Source organism: Neopsephotus bourkii, unplaced genomic scaffold (genome assembly GCF_033783945.1).
Source record: "Neopsephotus bourkii isolate Nb327-2 ecotype Australia unplaced genomic scaffold, CSIRO-AGI_Nbou_v1 NB_1328, whole genome shotgun sequence".
In the NCBI taxonomy this organism is placed as follows: Eukaryota; Metazoa; Chordata; class Aves; order Psittaciformes; family Psittacidae; genus Neopsephotus; species Neopsephotus bourkii.
In genome coordinates this window covers 5,472,018-5,478,194 of record NW_026901808.1, presented here as the reverse complement: position 1 = coordinate 5,478,194, position 6,177 = coordinate 5,472,018, and the positions used below count along the sequence as shown (strand labels likewise).

At 36.9% G+C, this 6,177-nt stretch overlaps 1 non-coding gene across 1 annotated transcript; it reads right to left on the bottom strand.

Annotated features, from left to right (window-relative positions):
- Window positions 1-237: 237 nt before the first annotated feature.
- TRNAF-GAA (transfer RNA phenylalanine (anticodon GAA)) lies at window positions 238-310 on the bottom strand. The gene has a single exon. It is a non-coding gene; the product is annotated as a tRNA-Phe (tRNA).
- Window positions 311-6,177: the final 5,867 nt, after the last annotated feature.

Here is a 6,177-nt window from a genome sequence, read left to right as displayed (position 1 = left end):
GCTTCTTTTGTCTTTTTTTGGAGGAAGGCAAAAATTTTACCAAAACAAATAAAGGTCATAAATCAGAGTAGAGGGACAGGATCATCTCCTTCAACCTGCAAAATGGCTAGGGTTGAAGAGAGCCTTGAGATCAGCTAGTTCAACCACACTGAGGTGGGCAGGAATACCTCAAACTAGGCCATATCACTAAAAGTTTTGTCCAACCTGGCCTTGAACATTGCCAGGGATATATATTGTTGCCGAAACCCGGGATTGAACCAGGGACCTTTAGATCTTCAGTCTAACGCTCTCCCAGCTGAGCTATTTCGGCTTCTGAATATAAAACAATAGACACAATTTTAGAAACTGAAATTGAAAAAAGATCATAGAACCGTAGAAGAGTTAGAGTTGGAAAGAGCCATAAGATCATCTGGTTCGAAACATCTTGCTGTGGGCAGGGACACCTCACACTAGACCAGGTTGCTCAAGGCCCTGTCCATCCTGGCTTTGAACACATGCAGGGATGGGGCATTAACAGATTCCTTGTGCAGCCTCTTCCAGTGCCTCACCACCCTCACAGGGAAGAATGCAAATGTCTCCATTAGAACCCAGTTTTCTACTCATCACAGTGGAAATGCAGTACTTGTATAATGTGGTTTGCCAAATACTATCAACATAACTTTAGAAATTCTAGTGTAGATCAAGACTGTTATTTTTCATCTTCCCTCTGATCAAGTAAAAATAAAGAGCCTCCTTTGGATAGACTACCCACATTGCTGGTCAAAATCAGAGCTGGGAAAAAGCTTGACTTAAATCAGTCTAAATATATTATATTATGACAAAAACCTGATTTATATATTTTGAGTGGATTTTCTTTTAGATTCAAACTGTAAACTTTGTCATTATAGTTTTAGGAGGATTTGATAAGTATGAGAAATTTCATAAACTATAGCCATGTTGAATTATCCCAGATGAATGAGACCTTCGCAAGAACACACTTCTGAGAATGAGTGTTAGGGCTCTGCAGGGTGCTGTTCCCTTGCCAGGCAAATTGGCATTTGAAAAATGACACTACAGTCATGCATTTCTGATGGGAATGACTGACTCATGATGATTTTTTTTCACTTGCGGCCACCAAAATCTCCACTCACAGAACACTTCTTGCCTTTTTTCGTAAAGCCTGTAATAAAATCTGTTTTATTTTGGTATATAATAGACTCCTGTCTCCAGTGTCAAGTGAGGGTCTTAGAGGAACACAAGTTAGAGACTGCTTTTATATTAGCATACTTAACACTCATAGTCACTGTTTTTCCACCTCAGACTAGACTTTCTATGTTATCCATTTTAAGACTTCTAATTCAGATTGGAAATTATAATCATCATTTGAATGATGATATTGGTTTTCTCTTACACATTAAGAAAACCAGGATCAGTTTCCTTTCCCCCTTTCCCCTTTTTCCTTTACCCTTTCATAGAATCATAGAATCATAGAACAGTTAGGGTTGGAAAGGACCTTAAGATCATCAAGTTCCAACCCCCCTGCCATGGGCAGGGACACCTCCCTCTAAACCATATCACCCAAGGCATTGTCCAACCTGGCCTTGAACACTGCCAGGGATGGAGCATTCACAACCTCCCTGGGCAACCCATTCCAGTGCGTCACCACTCTCACAGGAAAGAATTTCCTCCTTATATCCAATCTAAACTTCCCCTGTTTAAGTTTTAACCTATTACTCCTTGTCCTATCACTACATCCCCTAATGAAAAGTCCATCCCCAGCATCCCTATATGCCCCCTTCAGATACTGGAAGACTGCTATGATATCTCCGTGCAGCCTTCCCTTCTCCAGGCTGAACAGTCCCAACTTTCTCAGCCGATCTTCATATGGGAGGTGCTCCAGTCCCCTGATCATTCTCGTGGCCCTCCTCTGGACTTGTTCCAACAGATCCATGTCCTTTTTATGTTGAGGACACCAGAACTGTACACAATACTCCAAGTGAGGTCTCACAAGAGCAGAATAAAGGGGCAGGATCACCTCCTTCGACCTGCTGGTCACACTCCTTTTGATGCAATTTTCCTCTTTTTCCTTCCCCTTTTCCCTTTTCCCTTTCCCCTTTCCCCTTTCCCCCTTTTCCCTTTTCCCTTTTCCCTTTCCCCTTTTCCCTTTCCCCTTTCACTTTCCCCTTTCCCCTTTCACTTTCCCCTTTCCCCTTTTCCCTTTCCGCTTTGCCTTTCCCTTCCCTTCCCCTCCTCTCCCCTCTCCTCCCTCACCCTCCCCTTGCCCTCCCTTCTCATCCCTTCCCCCTCGCATCCCCTCCCCTTGACTCGCCTTTCCTTTCCTCCCTTTTCCTTTCTTCCCCCTTTCCTCCCCTTTTCTTTCCTCTTTCCTTTCCAGAATTTTTCAATAGAATTGCTACATTAATGAGCCTGGAGCAAGTTTAATGTTTTGTTGGCACAAGTACCTTCAAATCTACATATTTTTTTCATTTATCACAGTGGCTTTGCATGCCAGGCATTGGTAGAACTTTTCATGTGCAATATGCACAATTGCTTTTTCTAGAACTTTGCCATAAGCAGCACATTTCCATTTTTCCTCTGATCCATCTACAAAACCAGTCTAAACTTCTGAAATGCTCTTGACTTAACAAGTGCATGCTCAGTTTAAAATAAAGGCATTAGCTGCATTTATTTATCCTTAAACATAGGGATAAAACAAACATGAATGTGTGACTACAAGCTGTCTTCTGATCCTTGAGTTGGGACCTGATTCTGCTGTGTTTCACCTTCATAAATCTAAGGGGAAATATTCCACTGAACCAGACCTCCTGATCTGTTTGTTTTTACATGCCCTCTGCATTTGCCCTGTGACAAATCTTAGTGAAGGGACAGGGATGCAAAATTATATCAAAAAGTAATGGTACATTTTACTTTAAAATCCTATGTATGCAAAACGGGTATATCTTACACATTTGTGAGCTTGCTTGCAAGTAATGAGCACTGCCTGCTCATTCTGTCATAAAGCACATCCTACAATACTGTGCTCCATGTAAGTTTCCAACCAAGAAATCCAAAGTGCCAAACTAATGTAGAATATGATGCTGCTCTTGTTTAATCTATTGTTTCACTCAGTCAAATGCAAAATTGTTCTCCTGAGACCAATATTTTTCATAAAAAACAGACTTCACTATGAAAGCAAATGACAGAACTAGTTTCCATTCAGCACTGCAATAAAGTGAACAGATGTCAATTAATGGTTAATTGGTCTAAAATGGAGCAGTATTTCAAAATTATTATTTTTTGAACTCTTCATTCCACAAAAATGCCATGCCCTATTTTTTTTTTTTTTTTCTCCAACCCTTCAAGAAAATAGTTTTGAAAACTGAGTGAGAATTGGACTTCATTCTGAGTTCTGATTTTCCTTCTTTACTGATAAAGGCAGATCGCATGCAGGAGTTTTCTGTCATTCACCTTCCTCATCCATCATTAACTGTAGAAGATGTGGAAGTAAATTATAACTCAAATAAAACACACATTAATCACAGGATGTGTTTTAATTGGGAACATATTTTGACACCTTAAATAGATAGATTAACGAAATATCAGAACTATGGCTGAAAGCTACAGATCAAGAGCACTTTGGCACAGTAAATTCAGGATTTCACACAATGAGATGTCTTAACTTCATTAGAATTGTTCTCAGTTTTCTCTCCCACAAATGGAATAGAAAGATTAATGGAAAGACTGTACATTTAACAGAAACAAAAACAGCTATGTAAAGAATGAAAATTGGGACTATGCAAATATGTTTCTCTGCAAGATTTGTTGCTAAAGATTTCACTAAAGATTTTTTTTTTTTTTTTTTTTAATTGTTCTGTTAAGAGTTATTATAATGATTTTGGAGACAGAATCTAGTAAGTAAAGTGTAAAGAGGGAATTTCACCTTCATTTCCGTATAAATAAGAATGTAACCTTAACTACCAATGTATCCATAATTTTTAAGGATGAAAGCCCCACAGCTGCCTTCACACAGGCCCTTTGCCTTTCTCCCACACTAATGGGATAACTGAATAATAGATTCATTCTCTTTGCCATCATATATCTTGCCCTGAATCAGCTGTAGCTTGTTTTGATAAAAATGACCATCTTAAGAACAGTGTTTATTTTCTAGTTCATTTTCTTCTGATGCATTTTTATCGATGTATAGGTTTCCTAACTGAACGTGCAACAAAGACATAGACCATCTTATGACTTGAATTAGTATTATTAAGGCTGTGAAGTAAAATATTCTAAAATGAGACAAACCTTCTGCATTTACGTTTTACTTGGATCATCTGTTATCTCCTGGGAGCCTAGTAAGAGAGCAGCTTAAACAGAGCATTGACCTAAATATCACTGCTATGCATAGGATAAATTTTATTTTAACTAAAGCTATAACAAATCCCCTAGCTTAATAATTTGCAAAAATCTTGGGGTTTGCCAATAAAATTCATCTGGAAAGAGTGGTCTTCTTTCCTTATCTAATAGCTGTGAGATGTTCCTTATTTATATTCCAAAAATCACTTGTAATATCATATAGGCTCTGAGCCTCGTGCTGGAGTGCACAATCCTATTAGCAGATATGGTCGACTGGTCTACATCCAAACAGTTTAGCCTTTTAAGAGCTGGTATAATAAATCTAATGGGAAAAAAAAAAAAAAAAAAAAAATAAAAACACCCAAACAAACCAAAACCAAACAAAACCAAACTATTTAGAATAACAAGGGATAAGGTTTAGTGGTGTGCTAGGTTAACGTTTGGACTCTATGATCTTAAATGCCTTTTCCAACATAAACAGTTCTGTGACTGAATGATTCTACGATAAAGAACTGGAAGATTTTACAAGTTCACAACACTAGATTAAATCTATATTTACAGGAACTCTCTTCAAGTGCTACAGAAATGGAAGATACTAGCTCAGTAGGTGGCACTATTCCCTCAAAATCAATACGAAGCTTTTTCTTGGACAGGTATCTGGGGCACTGAAGTAGTGAAAGTTTTCTGTCGATGATCTACAGAATTCTGCATCTAATCACTGTAGTGATTAAAGATATTGTGCTTTTAGGAAAAGACTGATATTTTTTTCTTGCCAAGTAAATAACAAAGCAGGGAAAGAATAGTATGTAATTTTGTCCTTTGTACATATGGTATTCCTTCTCATGTCTTGTCCTAAATTTTTAGGTGTTTCTTCATCTCAGTTAGTTGCTTTCATTAAATAGCCAAATTTAGTGCAAAATATCAAATATCTTTTTTCACTAAAGTTTAATGTTACATTCTCTGATTAATAATAGAAAAATATTTTAAATAAAGGCCTTTCTGAGGTCAGACAAAAAACAAAACCAGGGCAAAACTGACTTTAGCAAAAACTTAGACAGCACAATTTTACCTAAAAAATAATTTGTGTATAGACTTTTTTAAGCATATCAATATAAAGTAGAATAATCTATTAAATTTGTGAAAACGTAACATTAAAAAACAATCACAAAGCACTTCAAAAAGTTAAACCTCTAAGAAAGTCTGGTGTAGCTGGTAAAAAAACATGTGCTTGAATACATCAGTAGTAGATGTATTGTACTTGCTCCAGTACTTGCTCTAGTACTGCAGACTTTGTTCAATTAAGCTTTCATCAGGTATCTGCATTCAGAATTAGAGTTTGATTTACAAATTGAACAGTTGAAAATGCCTTTTGTAGATTTTTTGCAAGACCACTTTACAATACTGTTTCATGGTATAATTAAGAAAACATTTCTAATGTCGAAAATAGGATCTCTAACAAGATCTGCACAAACTTTGCGATTTGTACAATGTAATACAAACTTAAGAATGTTATCTCTATGGTATCTAATTTCACAGGTGCTTTCAAAACCTGCTAAAGCTCTCTTAGGCTAATACACCTTCTGATGAAGAGAACTATGACAGATATTTAATTTCCTTTACAAGATGAAATAATGAATAATTAAACTAGACAGGTGATTTCAGTAACTAAACTTTTATTCAAAGCTTACAAACAGGAAAGATTTCCCAGAAAACATTGTCTGAAATCAAAATGTAAATGCTGCTTTTTCTGACTACAATATCTACATATCATTGATCATCTCAGAAGAGATTAATGTTCCTAATTTGGCAGGTTAGTTCTTTGAAGTGCTTTTAGGAAAATAAAGA